The 15,791-nt window shown below is 45.3% G+C and overlaps 1 protein-coding gene across 3 annotated transcripts in view; it reads left to right on the top strand.

Moving 5' to 3' along the window:
• Positions 1–4,738: 4,738 nt before the first annotated feature.
• Positions 4,739–15,791, top strand: part of SLC39A14 (solute carrier family 39 member 14) — a 51,251-nt gene continuing 40,198 nt past the window's right edge. For 2 of the 3 annotated variants that reach the window (XM_042243147.1, XM_060409220.1), the window contains exons 1-2: positions 4,739–4,891; positions 5,820–5,868. The gene's annotated coding sequence lies outside the window, so the exon portion shown is untranslated. The remainder of the gene's footprint in view (positions 4,892–5,819; positions 5,869–15,791) is intronic. The other variant, XM_015093108.3, reaches the window with a different exon arrangement.

Genomic DNA, 15,791 nt, shown 5'->3' with positions numbered 1-15,791 from the left:
GCCCCTTGGATTTCAAGGAGATCAAACCAGTCAATCCTAAAGGAAATCAACCCTGAACATTCATTGAAAGGACTGACGCTGAAACTGAAGCTCCATACTTTGGCCACTTGATAGGAAGAGACAACTCGTTGGAAAAGCTCCTGATGCTGGGAAAGATAGAAAGCAGGAAGAGAAGGGGAGGACAGAGGACGAGATGGTTGGATGGCATCACTGACTCAATGGACATGAGTTTGAGCAAATTCTGGGAGATAGTAAAGAACAGGGAAGGTCTGGCATGCTGCAGTCCATGGGGTCACAGAGTTGAACATGACTGAGTGACTGAACGACAGCAACAATAAGGATCAGAGCAGAAGTGAGTGAGACAGTATAGAAAAGCAATATCAGTTCAGTTCAGTCATTCAGTTGTGCCCAACTCTTTGTGACCTCATGAACTGCAGCATGCCAGGCTTCCCTGTCCATCACCAACTCCCAAAGTTTACTCAGACTCTGGTCCATTGAGTCGGTGATGCCATCCAACCATCTTATCCTGTCATCCCCTTCTCCTCCCGCCTTCAGTCTTTTCCAGCATCAGGGGTTTTTCCAATGAGTCAGCTCTTCGCATCAGGTGCCCAAAAAGTTTCAGCTTCAACATCAGACCTTCCAATGAATATTGACTGATTTCCTTTAGGATGGACTGGTTGGGTCTCCTTGCAATCCAAGGGACTCTCAAGAGTCTTCTCCAACACCACAGTTCACAAGCATCAATTCTTCGGCCACTCAGCCTTCTTTATGGTCCAACTCGCATCCATACATGACTACCGGAAAAATCATAGCCTTGACTAGATGGACCTTTGTTGGCAAAGTAATGTCTCTGCTTTTTAATATGCCATCTAAATTGGTCATAGCTTTCCTTCCAAGAAAAACAATATAGAAAATCAATAAAACCAAAAGTTGATTCTTTAGAAAGATTAACAGAATTAGCAAATCTTTAGCTAAATTGTCAAAAAAAAAAAAAAAAGACTCAAACTACTAAAATCAAGAATAAAAAAGAGGACCACTGACCTTACAGAAATAGATTATAAAGGAATACTCAGTTCAGTCGCTCAAACGAATGGCAGCAAATTAGTTATCTTAGATGAAAAGGATAAATTCCTATAGGTAACTTGCTCCCGAACCAAGTGCTATTTTTCCCAGTTGTCTGTCCGCTGAAACTATCGAATGGTAACAGAAATGATTGATAAGGCTTCTAAGGATGTTCTCTTTTGGCTGACAAGAGTGTAGTGTGCTAGTCCTCTGGCATGATTTTGGGTAAACTAGAACCTGCACATTCCTTCCGATTCTCTTGAATTTGTTAAGACATGCCAAAACATAGAGAACTCTTTTTTTCCCCTTAGAAACCTGGCCATTGGTTTTTCTCTTCGGTCTATAGTTCGGGGTTGGGAAGGGGATCTTTGCCCCACCCTACTGATCACGTTGTCTACCTTGTCAATATGCCGCAGAACCAGCTTTGGTTTCTTGAGTATATTCTCTGGGCCAGGCTCTTGTTTCCCTAGCTTCTTTCCCAAGGCCATTCTACTCACTTCGGCTTTGAGAAATCTGCCTGTATATCCTTTGAAAAGGCAGGCAGCTGTGATACCTTGTCAAAAGGGAAATAGCAGTCTTGCTAATGTCAGATTTTTATGCTTAGTTCCTTAAATATTCCCCAATGTCAAACTTTTAGTGAGCTGGCCTATTCATTCATTCAGCTAATATTTACTGAGCATCTGTTCTGTGCAAGATGTTAGGAGATGCAGGTATATACAGAAATCTTTGGTAATCAAGACAGATTAAGTTTCAATATGGAGGTTAGAGATGGAAATGAAATAATTTTTAAGAGGAAAAGCAAGTATCATTAGTTCAGTTGCTCGGTCATGTCTGACTCTTTTCAACCCCATGAACTACAGCACACCAGACTTCCCTGTCCATCACCAACTCCTGGAGTTTGCTCAAACTCATGTCCATCAAGTCTGTGAGGCCATCCAGCCATCTCATCCTCTGTTGTCGCCTTCTCCTGCCTTCTATCTTTCCCAGCATCAAGGTCTTTTCCATTGAGTCAGTTCTTCACATCAGGTGGCCAGGGTACTGGAGCTTCAGCTTCAGCATCTGGCCTTCAATGAATATTCAGGGTTGATTTCCTTTAGGATGGACTGGTTGGATCTCCATGCAGTCTAAGAGATTCTAAAGAGTTTTCTCCAACACCACAGTTCAAAAGCATCAATTCTTCGGCACTCAGCTTTCTTTATAGTCCAACTCACATCCATACATGACTACTGGAAAGACCATAGCTTTGACTAGATGGACCTTTGTTGGTAAATGTCTCTGCTTTTTAATATGCTGTCTAGGTTGGTCATAGCTTTCCTTCCAAGGAGCAAGTATCATAAACCATATAAAATGTTTTAATTCTGTGAATTACAGTCCAATGAACTCAATTTACTGGGTTTGTTAACCACTTTTTAAAAAATTGAAATAGCCTATAAAAATATCAGTACATTGCATATGCTAAGGCAGTGTTTAAAGATTTTTGTTTGCTGTGTTATTTGTAACAGATGCAGTGCAAAATATTTTTTTATAGTGGGTTACAGTAAAAAAAAAATTTGAAAGGGTAGATCAAATAGGCTTCAGGAGAATCAAGCTTTCTGAATGGAGGTGGTGGCTTTGAAGAATTAGAATTTTAACAAGTGGAAATGGGGGAATGAGTGGAAAAAGCATATTTTGAAGAAAGGGAGAATTGAGGCTCCACATCTGGCACTAGGCAGGAAAGACTGAGTGATGAAGGGAGGACTTGGGGTATACCTAAAGAATTTTGTAGGTGGGTGGATATGTAGAGCTAAGACCTTTTGATTTTTAGCTGTGTTAATAATTAATTAAACTCCCTAATGGATTACTGATAGCTTATCAGCTCTGGTGGACTTTGGCAGCTCTGCTCCTTGCTGGTTGCAAACAAGTGAGAATGCAAACAAGTGATAGGCCCTGTGGTAGGGTGTCAGTGCCCTCCCTCCCCTCCCATCTCTGTGTCAGGTACCCTTCCCCCCAGCCTGTACTATTGACATGTTGCCTGGAAGAGCCATGGGGATTGCTTTGAGACCTCAGTTTCAGGAACAGTGTAACACCTCTTTGCAATTTGTATTTATGTGTTAGAAGCATGCTTGTTTTACTTAATCACTGGGTGAGTTTCACATTCCTCTTCCAGAACTTCAAGAAAAGGAAGGCGTGATAGAGACTGGGCCATTTCTGACAGCCCACTGGAGATGGGGTTGAGAGTCCCAAATGGATGACATCATGTCTGAAAAATACTTGAGTTTAACCAGGGAAGATAAACATAAAGGATTATTACTGAGATGAAGGGGCTCTGAAGGAGACTCTGCAGGGATACCATTACCTTGCAATCCTTGGAAAATGAGAGGAGTATCACCCCACCCATTATCTCCACTAGAGGACTATAATTGGAGGGTAAGGATAATTAAATTTCAGAAAAACCCCACAGCCCAGCTTGTCTCTTCACGTGGCATAAACATTGGGGCCTGCTCTGGCTTTGGTTCAGTGCTTTCTCTCTTTTTCCCCTCTCTACCCTCCTCCTAAGGAGGAACAGGCTGCCACCGAGGCCTGGATTCTTCCTGCCATCCATTGCAGGGATTGAATCCTTTTCCTTTCATCATAAGCATTGCTGTCCTGGGCCGCCTTCTCCCCAGGACTTGAAGAGTGGGATGCAGTTTCCCTTCTCTGTGCAAATTCAGAGACACTTGGTGTCTACCGAGCGCCAGTCACTGAGCTGGAACAAGGCCTTGGGTACTAACAGGCTGCAGTTCTGCTTAGAAGGCCTTTCCTTTGGGTTCCCTAGACACAGGTGGCAGCTGGCCTAGCTGCAGAGGAAATAATCATGACGTCCAGCAGACTAGAACAATAGGAGTTTAATGGGTGGCTTATTTTTCCAAGAAATTTGCATTTCCGAGGCTAGATATCCATCTCAATAGAACTGCTTCACATCAGAAAAGAGTCCTAGGACACTCCTCACACAAAAATTAACATTCCTCCCAGCCTCCGTTAAGCAATATGGTTTCTTAGAGAGTCTGATCATTTTGGTAGAGTGGTGAGACATCTTATTCGAAAAAGTGAGTATGATATGGCATATTTGGAACCTGAACAGGAATTTTTTTGTTCTTTTGTTTGGTGGCAAAATGCAGAAGAAACATTATTACCTATGGGTGCGTCCCCCACCCCCCCAGGAGTATTTCAGAATCGAGTTGGGGAGGAAAAAGCTTTTTATATTAATCAGATGTGTTAAGATACACACACACACATCAGGTGGGTGGCAGTGTTACTCCGAGAGGATGGAGACCAGGTTATGAGAGCTTCCCACAGAAGGAGGGAAAGGTCTCGATGGGAGCTTTCCCGAGGAAACCTCAGTGAAAGATGAATGGAATTTGCAGTAGGGTTAGAAGATGAAGCCGATAGAGCTAGGAGGTGAGCTAGGATCTCAGCGAGCTAGGGGCTCGAGCTCAGGCTCCAAGGCGCGGAAAGACGCTGGCTTGCCCCGCAAGCCTGGGCAAGCCAAGCTCCTGTCGGGTCTAGCGGGTGGCTGGCAGGCAGCACTCAAATCGCCCTGCCACCGGCCGGAGCCCACGTGGCAAGCCCCGGGGACAGTGGGGTGGGGCGGGGCGAGGGCGGGGGCGGGCCCGGCCGTGACGCGCAGGGTATATAGCGGGGCATGCGCGCCACGCCGAGGAAGGACGCCGGCAGGGGGCTGAGGGCGCGCGGGCTCCCTGCGCGGGCACGTCGATCTAGCTGCGCTGCCGCTACCACTGCTGCTGCGGGTCGCTCGGGGGACCTGGCTTGTGAGGGTGCGCGGGGCCAGGTGACGTCGGCCCAGCTTCAGGTGAGGGGGGAAGGACATGCGGGAGGGGCAGCTCCGTGCCCCGGGGATGGGGCATTGCGCGGAGGAGCAGTGCGCCTCCGGGGCTCGGGGTCACCGAGTGGGGGTGGGGGCACGGCTGCTCCAAGAACCCGAGCCCAGCCACGGTTTCGGAAGTCGCTCGGGCGGGCCCGGACGCTACATGGAGGCGACACCTGGCCGCGGTGCCACGACGAGGGTTCCTCAGTGGCGAGGGAGGGGAAGGTGCAGCTACGGCCCCTGGGACTGGAGAGCGCGGGATCTGGGCTCAAGAGAGGATGTCGGTATACGCACTAAAATGCTGAGAGGTGTCCTGGAGCCCATGGACTCGAGCACGGAGAAAAGCAAAGAGTAGACGAGCAAATCTGATGGGCAGCTCTCAGGATGGCTCTGATGGGACAGTAGTATCTAGACTTGGCTTTCCAGGAGCTGAGTGCCCACTTCACCTGGGCCAGACCACCTCGCAGCTGAAGACAAAAGCCCGGTGCTTCCCAGCTGGCCCTGAGCAAGAGCTGAATAGCAAAGGAGGGACTAACTAAACTCTGACCTGGCTCATCCTGTGGGCATGGGTTTTTAGCTATTTTTGGTTCCTACCGACCGGGTTAGGTGGTCTGGCGCAGGCTGCCCTCTCTTGGTGGGTTAGAGCAATGGGACAAAATACCATCCAAACAGTTATACCGTGTGATCCGGAGGTCCAGTTGAGTCACATTTTCCTCTGCTCTGGGTTGTCTTCCGTTTGGAGGATCTAGAGTCGGCTAGGGTCTGGGTATCCTGAGCATGTGAGCATGATTTGGTGAGGGGCTGACTTCTCTCCTGGGAACCTAAGATAGGGTGGGGGTAGGAGTAGCTTTGACCTGACCCTTCTTCTGGAGCCTGCCTGGGCTGGGATTTGCCTGGAGTCATTCTTTTCTAGGAACCCCAGGCTGCTTAGGTCTCCTGCTTGTGAAGCGGTTGGTAACCTGGTGAGTACTGGCCTAGCTACCTGGCTTCTGTCCACCTCTGCTCCTAACTTGCCCCATGTCTTGTGAATGGAGTCAGTGCTAAGGGCAGATTAGATCTGTGGTCTCTTATCCACAGCATCTACAATGAATCCTTAACTCTTAAAACAAGAGCCATAAAAACGGAGAGAAACTTGATGAAGCAAGAGAAAGAATGTCGAGAATTATAACTTTAGTAGGTGAAATTTTAAAAACTATACAATCCATTTCCTGTTGGATGCTCAGAGGTGAGTTTTTCATAAACTGTGATAGCCACTATATAGTGGTACGCTTCCTGGTTTGCAGGTATGACTAGAGAGCACCAAACAGAATGATTGGCCCTGTCATTGAGGCAAGAACACTGCATTGAGGTACCAGAGCCCTGTGACTCTCAGTATTTCATCACTTCAGTTTGTAAATACGCAGTTCCTGATCTGTGCTTGGCTCTGCACTTGGCCACTGGAGAGTACAAAGAGGGTATGGGATCTGGCTCCTGGCTCCACTTGTTGGAGGGAGAAAGAACATCCATCCTTACATGAAGAATAAGGTAGCAACATAATAGAGGTCACATTGTTGTGTTTGGTCAAGTTCAGAGAAGACAGCACTCTACTGGAGATGGTACAAGGTGGCAGAAGAATTACCAGCTTTTGAGCCACATGCATGTGCTTGCTTAGTTGTGTCTGACTCTTTGTGATCCCATGGACTATAGCCCAGGAGTCTCCTCTGTCCATGGGATTTTATAGGCAAGAATATTTAAGTGAGTTGCCATTTCCTCCAGAGGATCTTCCTGATCCAGAAAGCAAACCCAGGTCTCTTGCTTCGCCTGCGTTGGCAGGCGGGCTCTTTACCACTGAGCCACCTGGGGAGCCCTTTGAGTCACATGAAAGTGAAAGAAAGTGAAGTCTCTCAGTTGTGTTCGACTCTTTGTGATCCCATGGACTGCAGTCTACCAGGCTTCTCTGTCTGTGGGATTTTCCAGGCAAGAGTACTGGAGTGGGTTGCCATTTCCTTCTCCAGGGGATCTTCCTGACCCAGGGATGGAACGTAGGTCTGCTGCATTGCAGGCAGACACTTTACCCTCTGAGCCACCAGGGAAGCCCATAAATCTGTTCAAATCCTGCCCCATCACTTTCCAGCAGGAGACATTACTTCTGCAGACCTGTCCTCACCGCTGTGCAGCATGTCGTGGTTGTACCTGGAGCGTAGTAGAGGTTTGTTATCATATGAATCAACATTATCTTCTCTGGGGTGAAGTGGATGATTTAGGGGTCCTAGGAGCTTGGGTTGTAGGAATAGTGTGAGTCCAGGCTTAAGGTTGATTCATCTCGGGAATGTGGAGGCAACCTCGGTGCCTTTCTGGGTAGGCTCCTTTTCTGTGGTGTGCCAGGCATTGGCATATTCAGTTCCACAGAGCCTTTTTTCCCCCACCTTTAGTTTTGCAAACTATGCTGATTCTTTCAGGTAATGGAAGTACTGTTTTTCCGGACCGGTCATAGGCGGAAAGGACTAGCGACGTATGTGTATCTGCACGCATGCGCGCAGGCGTGCGCATGCGCACTCGCTAGCTCGGTCACTGGACTGGGATTTAGAACTGTTCCACCTACTTCCTCTTTCTTACCTGTTTGTTTACACCTTAGTTCCAGGAGGAAGCCTCAATCCGGGTCCAGTATTTACAGGATATTGAGATCTAAGAGTTAGTGCCTTGAATAAATGTATATTTCTGGAAATCGGGACCTCCGAAATAATCTAGCCTTTTCGCGCTTGATGCCTGAAGAAAGTAACGCTTAGGCGTTTTTGCAGAACCGCCGATGGCAATAGGATATTGAACTTTAGGGACTTTGGAAATCTTCGAGTCTAGACCCTTTGTTTTACAGCTAAAGAAACTGGATCTAGAGAGGTTAACTGGTATTTCCAAGTCACATTACTTGCTACTGGCCAAGAGGCTCCATAGGGCCAGCGTGCATGCGTTCTCATTCGCTAAGTTGCATCCGGCTCTGTGACCCTGTGGACTGTAGCCCGCCAGAAAAAGAGGTGCAACCTTTATTCATAAGTGTGATGATAAAACTGCTGGAAATCTCAGACATTTCATTGAAAACATGAAGAAAAAGGAGCCAGTTGTCCCTGTGCTTATTTGGGGGTCGGGAGTTCTCGGCTTGTGTGGATAGAAATTTATTATGGAGGACTCTTCTCCCTTCTCCTTTTTCCAGACTCCCTGGCAACACAGGAGGATGGGGAGTGAGTAAGGAAGGGTCATGCTGCTAGGGCCCTAGCCTGGACTCTCTGGATACAGTGGAACTTCTCTGAACTCTGAGGCTGGCGGGCTGGCAGACTGCCGGCCAGATAAGGAGTCCAGAGTGCACCAGCCAGGGGCTTCGTGCGCTGTCCGGGGCAAGCAGGACAGCCTCACCACAAGATCTCGGAGGCCCAGCTGTCTTCACCCTTACTGTGGCCATCGAGGCTCCCAGAGGGGACTCCTTATTGGGCCCTGGGTAAGAAGCAGCAGAGACCCCTGTGGACCCTCCCACAGGCGACAGGGAAGGTGTGGCCACAGAATCAGCCTGGAGAGAGTTGTTGGCATGTCCGCCCGTGGAAAACCAACTTACCTGCCTCTGATCTGACTGCATTATCAGGCCTCCTAATCTTTCTCCAACCTCAGGCCTGGGACAGTTCTGGGCTTTGGTGGAATGAGAATGTGACTGTCCTGAATTTATTACCATTGGGTCCCTAGAGGCTCTTAGTGTTAAATGTTATCTAAAAGTTGGGGATGTTTTTAAAATCCATGTTTTAAACTGTTCATTTTTTCTTTAAAGCATGTGCATGCATTTTTTTCTTCCCATTTTATTGAGATCTGACAACACTGTGTAAGTTTAAGGTGTACAGCATAATGATTTGATTTATATAGTTATGAAATGAGTACCACAGTAAATTTAATGAACATACATCATCCTAGAGGTAAAAGATAAGAGAAACAGAAAAAAAAATTTTTTTTTCTTGTGATAAGAAGTCTTAGGATTTAACTTTCTTCACGACTTTCACATATAAAAGTTTAGTGGTGGTTTAGTTGCTCAATTGTGTCCAACCTTTGTGACCCTATGGACTGTAGCCCACCACGCTCTATCCTTGGGATTTCCCAGGCAAGAATACTGGAGTGGGTTGCCATTTCCTTCTCCAAGGGATCTTCCCAACCCCGGGGTGGAACCTACATCTCCTGCATTGCAAGCGGATTCTTTACTGCTGAGCTACCAGGGAACCCCCAAATATGACCTGTAGCAGTGTTAATTATATTTAGCATGTTACACATTACTTCCCTAGTACTTACTTATCTTATAACTGGAAGTTTCTACCTTTTGACTGCCTTGATCCAATTCCCCCTCTCTACAACCTCTGTGTGCATATATATTTCTGTTTGCCAAAATTTTGATTTAGGGCTGAGGCTTTGTCTTTGGGTCTAGGTCTGCTAATTACACTTGCAAATTGTATATAAAAATCAAATCTGTATGTATGACCTGTGATTTCTGGTTTCTTTTATTACATTTTTTTTTAACCATATGTGAATTATGTCTCAATAAAACAGGAAAAAATTTTCCCTACGCTATATAGTCAGTAGTTCAAAGATTAGAAGGATAAAAAAGTTTAAAAAGCAACTACACATACATTAACTGCACCCCCACAAACTCCCACCCAGTACAGTAAAAAGTCTCACCTCTGCCCACCCCATCCCAGTTTTAGAAATGCTCTAAGTTAGCATTTTAGGCATTGTTTAGCACTTTGCTTTTTTCACCTAGCAACTATTCTGGATCTTTCCCTATCAGCCCAGGAAGCACTTTTACTATAGCTGCATATTATTCCAGGATAGGGAAGCACAATAGTTTTTAAACCAGCATGTGTTGCTTCCCTCTTTCCCCCAGTTTGGGTTGTTTCCAATATTTTGTCATTATGTACAGTGCTACAGGGAATAACTTTACTAAATGGCATTTCCAATGTGTATGACTACAGAAGAAATTCGCAGAAGTGAGATTGCTGGGTGACAGGATATATACATCTGTTAATTAGTCTCCATTAAAAAATAATGATAGAGCAAGAATTTAAGACATTTGCAAATCAGTCCATGTGCAGAATCCTACTTTTTTAATGCACACACCTAATTTACAGAGGACGAGATGGTTGGATGGAATCACTGACTCAATGGACATGAGTTTGAGTAAACTCTGGGAGTTGGAGGTGGACAGGGAGGCCTGGTGTGCTGCAGGTCATGGGGTCACAAAGTCAGACACGACTGAGTGACTGGACTGAACTGAACTGAATTTAATCTTTTTTTCCCCCCATTTGTAACACATTTTTCGAGATGAGCAGTTCTCAAACTTTTTGATCCTAGGATTCCTTAGTCTTCCACTTATTGGCTAAACCTGCTATTTACCGTGTTAAAAATTAAAGCAAATATAAAAAGTTGTTTATTCATTTAAAATAATAGAAATAAGATAATTACATGGTAACATAAAATGCATGTTTTTATGGAAAATAACTTCTAAAAAGTCCAAAAAGTGGCATTATTTTTATATTTTTGTATATCTTCAGGACTTCAAAATAATGATTTATTAGATATAACAGATTATAGTAGATATAGAATAATTTTGCTGGTAAATACTCAGTGGAAGTCTGAAGAACAAACTGAGTTAATCTCTGAAAACACACATATTTATACCCTAAACTTCTACCTCGGAAATTTCAGAAAACTACACAGGCACACATTCATCATACTTCACATAGCCGCTGAAAAATGAGAGTGAAAAAGCTTTTAACATCTTAATTTTCTAATAAAACTAGTTTTTACCTCTCCAGCCTCCTCACGCAGTCTCAGTGTATCCAGGTGTCATCTAAGACCACGATATTGGGATTTGCCATTCTAGAGCACTTAGTTTCATTTTTGTAGAAATCAAGTTTTCCTCTCTGCATCTATATTTCAGTTACTGTTTAAAACCAAACAGAACTGGCATAAAGAAGTTTGAAAAGAGGCACAGCAGACTCTCAGTAAATGAATCCTGGACAGTGACAACAGAGAGAGCCTCTTTGCTGCAGGGATGGGCCCAGCCAGCAGAGCTCAGCTGAGAGAGTGCCCACTCCATGAAGACAGGCAAAATACTGTTTCTGTTCCAAGGAGGCTTGTAAAATATGTGTTGAGATGAGCTGAGTACATGTTGGAAGCGTCACATGCTATTTGTGGCATTCTTTAGGCTCCATTGAGTGGAACAGCCAAGAGACACTGAAAGAGGCCAGTCGAAGGTGAGGCGACTGGGGGTCAGGAATGATCTGGGAAGGCTTCTAGAGGTGGAATTGAACCAGGGGGTTCCTGACAGGGGAGCTGTGTGAATAATGACGTGTGTGGGCTTTGTTGCTCAGTCGTGTCCAACTTTGCGACCCCATGGACTGTAGCCCCCCAGTCTCCTCTGCCCATGGGATTTTTCAGGCAAGAATACTGGAGTGGGTTGCCATTTCCTTCTCCAGGGGATCTTCCCAACCCAGGGATCGAACCCACGTCTTCTGCATTGCAGACAGACTTCTTTTACTTCCCCATCAAGGAAGACCATGGATAGTGGCACTAAGATGTATGTTCCTGGATCACCAGGGTTCTGGGGTCTAAGGTACCAATAGTTTCTGGTAGGTATTAGCTGTTTATCAAAGACTTGCTGGTCTTTTCAGCCTTGTCTTGGGGTCAGTCTGCTCTTTTCCAGAAAAACACCATTGGCCCCAAATCAGCATCCTTTGCACCAGTCCACTTACTCCAGCCAACCTTGTGTCCTTGATTATCAAGAGTGATGCATACTTACTGAAAAGATAAAGAAGTATGGGAGAAAAAAGTGTAATCCTGAGGCTGTGAGGCAACCTCTGTTACTCTGCTCAATTATTTCCTTTTATTGTAAACTTAATTTTCAACTTACTTTAGACTTAAAAGTCACAAAGAATATAGCAGAGTTCCTTTATATCCCCTCACCCTGTGGTATAATCATCAAGAACAGGAAATCAATATTGGCACAAAACTTTAAACTGCAGGCCTCATTTAAATTTCACCACTGTTTCTGCTGGTGTCTTTTTTCTGTCCCAGGATCCAGTCTGCCATCCCACGTTGCATTCAGTTGTCATTTCTCTGCTCCAATTTGTAACCATCCCATATCTTTCTCCCTTAGGATAGGGTCACGCATTTTTAGCAAGAATATCAACAAAAATGATGTCGCATCCTTTTAAGAGCATCATATCAAGGCATTCGTGGTGTTAGTGGTGATGTTTTCCTGGATCACTTGGTTACTTGGTGTCTGCTGGACCTCCACACTGGAAAAGTTATTCTCTCATGTTGAATCCTTCTCATGGTTCAAACCCCTCTGGCCAGGAGGAGCCTATCCCATTTAAGAGCTCACCTGATTAGTTCTGACTCATACAAGATCAATTTCCCTGTTTTAAGGTCAACTGATTTGGTCAGCTGACACCAACAAAACCCCTTTGGCAGATAATGTTACCTAATAACAGGAGTGATATCTCATATTTTCGGCTCCTGTCCACATACAAAGGAGAAGGTCACTGAGGCCTATCTTGGAATTCTGCCAACTCTAGCAGGAGAGTTTCAGATAAAAGATTGTTGTTGTTGTGTGTGACCCCATGGACTGTAGCCCACCAGGATCCTCTGTCCATGGGATTTCCCAGGCAAGGAATCCTGGAGTAGGTTGCCATTTCCTTCTCCAGGGGATCTTTTTGACCCAGGGATTGAACCCAGATCTCCTACATTGGCAGGTGAATTCTTTACCACTGAGCCACCAGGGAAGCCCCAGATAAAAGATATCAAGCCTTAATTCCAGCATCTAAGTATTAGTTTCCTATGCCCATCCTAACAAATGACCACAAACTCTGTGGCTTAAAAGAACAGAAATTTACTCTCAGTTCTGGAGGCCGGAAGATTGAAATCAAGGGGTCAGCAGGTCCACATTGCCTCCAAAGGCTCTTGGGGTACATGCTTCCTTGGCTCTTGCACCTTCTGGGGCCTCCAGTTGCTCCTTGTCTTGTGCCAGCATCGCTCTCCTCTCTGCCTCTGTCTCCACATGGTCTTTTCTGTGTGTCTGTGACCAAATCTCCCTCTCCTTTATCTTGTAAACATACTAATCATTGGGTTTAGGGACTGCTGAAGTTCAATGGTGACTTCATCTCTAGATCCTTAAATCATTATTTCTGCAAAGACTCTGTTTCTCAATAAGGTCACATTCTGAGGTTTTGGGGTAGACATGGATTTTGGGATCAAGACCATCCCCAGGAAAAAGAAATGCAAAAAAGCAAAATAGCTCTCTGAGGAAGCCAGACAAATAGCTGTGAAAAGAAGAGAAGGGAAAAGGAGAAAAGGAAAGATATACCCATTTGAATGCAGAGTTCCAAAGAATAGCAAGGAGCGATAAGAAAGCCTTTTTCAGTGATCAATGCAAAGTAACAGAGGAAACCAATAGAATGGGAAAGACTAGAGATCTCAATAAAGGACAGAAATGGTATGGACCTGACAGAAGCAGAGATATTAAGAAGTGGTGGCAAGAATACACAGAACTGTACAAAACAGATCTTCATGACCCAGTTAATTACGATGGTGTGATCACTCACCTAGAGCCAGACATCCTGGAATGTGAAGTCAAGTAGGCCTTAGGAAGCATCACTACAAACAAAGCTAGTGGAGGTGATAGAATTCCAGTTAAGCTATTTCAAATCCTGAAAGATGATGCTGTGAAAGTGCGGCACTCAATATGCCAGCAAATTTGAAAAACTCAGCAGTGGCCACAGGACTGGAAAAGATCAGTTTTCATTCCAATCCCAAAGAAAGGCAATGCCAAAGAATGCTCAAACTACTACACAATTGCACTTATCTCACACGCTAGGAAAGTAATGCTCAAAATTCTCCGAGCCAGGCTTGAGCAATATGTGAACCGTGAACTTCCAGATGTTCAAGCTGGTTTTAGAAAAGGCAGAGGAACCAGAGATTAAATTGCCAACATCTGCTGGATCATGGAAAAAGCAGGAGAGTTCCAGAAAAACATCTATTTTTGCTTTATTGACTATGCCAAAGTGTGCCTTTGACTGTGTGGATCACAATAAACTGTGGACAATTCTGAAAGAGATGGGAATACCAGACCACTTGACCTGCCTCTTGAAAAATCTGTGTGCAGGTCAGGAAGCAACAGTTAGAACTGGACATGGAACAAGAGACTGGTTCCAAATAGGAAAAGGAATACGTCAAGGCTGTATATTGTCACCCTGCTTATTCAGCTTCTATGCAGAGTACATCATGAGAAACGCTGGGCTGGATGAAGCACAAGCTGGAATCAAGATTGCATAACCTCAGATATGCAGATGACACTACCCTTATGGCAGAAAGTAAAGAACTAAAGGGCCTCTTGTTGAAAATGAAAGAGGAGAGTGAAAAAGTTGGCTTAAAGCTCTGCATTCAGAAAACTAAGATCATGGCATCCGGTCCCATCACTTCATGGCAAATAGATGGGGAAACAATGGAAGCAGTGTCAGAATTTCTTTTTTGGGGCTCCAAAATCACTGCAGATGGTGACTGCAGCCATGAAATTAAAAGACACTTACTCCTTGGAAGGAAAGTTATGACCAACCTAGACAGCATATTAAAAAGCAGAGACATTACTTTGCCAACAAAGGTCCGTCTAGTCAAGGCTATGGTTTTTCCAGTAATCCTGTATGGATGTGAGAGTTGGACTGTGAAGAAGGCTGAGTGCCGAAGAATTGATGCTTTTGAACTGTGGTGTTGGAGAAGACTCTTGAGAGTCCCTTGGACAGCAGGGAGATCCAACCAGTCCATTCTAAAGGAGATCAGTCCTGGGTGTTCATTGGAAGGTCTGATGTTGAAGCTGAAACTCCAGTACTTTGGGCACCTGATGTGAAGAGCTGACTCATATGAAAAGACCCTGCTGCTGGGAAAGATTGAGGGCAGGAGGAGAAGGGGATGACAGAGGATGAGATGGTTGGATGGCATCACCGACTCAATGGACATGAGTTTGGGTAGGCTCTGGGAGTTGGTGTTGGACAGAGAGGCCTGGCGTGCTGCAGCTCATGGGACTGCAAAGAGTCGGACATGACTGAGCGACTGAACTGAACTGAATTCAACCCATTGGGCTTCCCCAGTGGCTCAGCAGTGAAGAATCTGCCTGCAGAGCCGGAGTTGCAAGAAACAGCAGGTTTGAGCCCTGGATTTGGAAAATCCTCTGGAGGAGGACACAGCAACCCACTCCAGTATTCTTGGCTGGAGAATCCCATGGACAGAGGAGCCTGGCGGGCTGCAGTCCACTGGGTCACAAGAGTCGGATAGGACTGAAGTGACTTAGCACCCAAGCATACACAATCTACCCACTACACTCAGGACTCGGGGAACTGTCCTTTGTAAACTCTGGTTCACAGAGCTGCAAAAAAAAAAAAAAAAGATGGATTTGGTTTTAAAGACAGAAGGCAGGCCTGGCTGTTGGGGAGACCAGGGCCTAGCCTCAGGTCGCGCATTCCCCTCACGTTGCTACACGTCTGAGAACCAGGTGGATATTAGTTACTGAGGACTCTGGCCTCAGAGTCCCTACATTCTAGACTCTTTGTAATGCCAACAACTTGTCTCTGTGCAAGGAGTTCTCACTGAGAGTTAGTTTCCCTGTAGGAAGGACACGGCAGAAACGGTGGTACCTGTTGGCCAGAGGGGGAACTGACTTCAAAGAGTTTAAATTAATCACAGGATGTTATAGTTAGTCTAGTCCAGCAGTCCTGACTAGACCAGAATGTCAGACTAGTACCCCAGACAAGAGGCAGGCTGATCTATCAGAGTTGAGTGTACAGTTACCTGAGTCTCACCCAGGAAGCTCTGATTCAGAACCATGGTGAGA

Source organism: Ovis aries, chromosome 2, assembly GCF_016772045.2.
Source record: "Ovis aries strain OAR_USU_Benz2616 breed Rambouillet chromosome 2, ARS-UI_Ramb_v3.0, whole genome shotgun sequence".
Classification (NCBI taxonomy): domain Eukaryota; kingdom Metazoa; phylum Chordata; class Mammalia; order Artiodactyla; family Bovidae; genus Ovis; species Ovis aries.
The sequence above is the reverse complement of the archived record's forward strand: the minus strand, read 5'-3'. Positions and strand labels throughout refer to the sequence as shown.